Below are 800 nucleotides of genomic sequence, written 5' to 3' on the forward strand. Positions count from 1 at the left end.
TAGTTCTTCAGAAGGTTTTCGGACAACGCGTAATCCAAGAGGACGTCCAGTGTGACCTCCCTTACCAACAAACCTTTTTGCTCCAGCCATCGTAATCTAAAAGGGAAAACACAAACATCATCACTCAAGGAACTATCTAGTACAAGGATAGTAAGGCTAACAGGTAATAACAGTGGCCAGTTGTGATTAGCTGATCACGTTACTTTCCGTGTCCTATACACTTCCCTTTATGAGTCTATTTGTGCTGGTTCTACTTAAGCAGTTTGTCAAATCAAACAATCAATTATTCCTATCCCTGACGTTCTCATATCTTTCCTTTCTCATTAACATATATCATTTAATCATACACCTTACCTTTACTGATCTTGCCTGAGCGACACATGGCATTCTTGAACTGGCATCTTCTTTCCTTTCTTACTTAAATCCCATTTTCTGTTCGAGTCTAAGCATGTAGGATGCTTAAATCTCTCGAACTTATGCTCTGATACCAACTTGTAAGGCCCCGTTACCGGAAGCCCTACTTTCGCGTTGGATTTACTCATAAACACAGTTCTAAATATCAGAGTTAATTAAAACATTTACACGGAATATAAAACTTTCATAAAACTTTGCATAATTCATAACTTGTCTCAAAACATTCTTTGTCTTTCAACATTAAAGCATTAAATTAAAACATCATAAGTCTTCAGATGCCAGACTCTCGTTCAGTGCCATGTGTCCCCTCAAGCGAGCTGCCTCATTCTACTCACCTGCGTGCATACTAAAAGTCAGCTACGCTGAGTGAGTTCTAGATAATCACA

The sequence above is a fragment of the Bidens hawaiensis genome, unplaced genomic scaffold, assembly GCF_021521415.1.
Source record: "Bidens hawaiensis isolate Kalapana, Puna unplaced genomic scaffold, B.hawaiensis_p1.1 tig00048463_1, whole genome shotgun sequence".
Lineage (NCBI taxonomy): Eukaryota > Viridiplantae > Streptophyta > Magnoliopsida > Asterales > Asteraceae > Bidens > Bidens hawaiensis.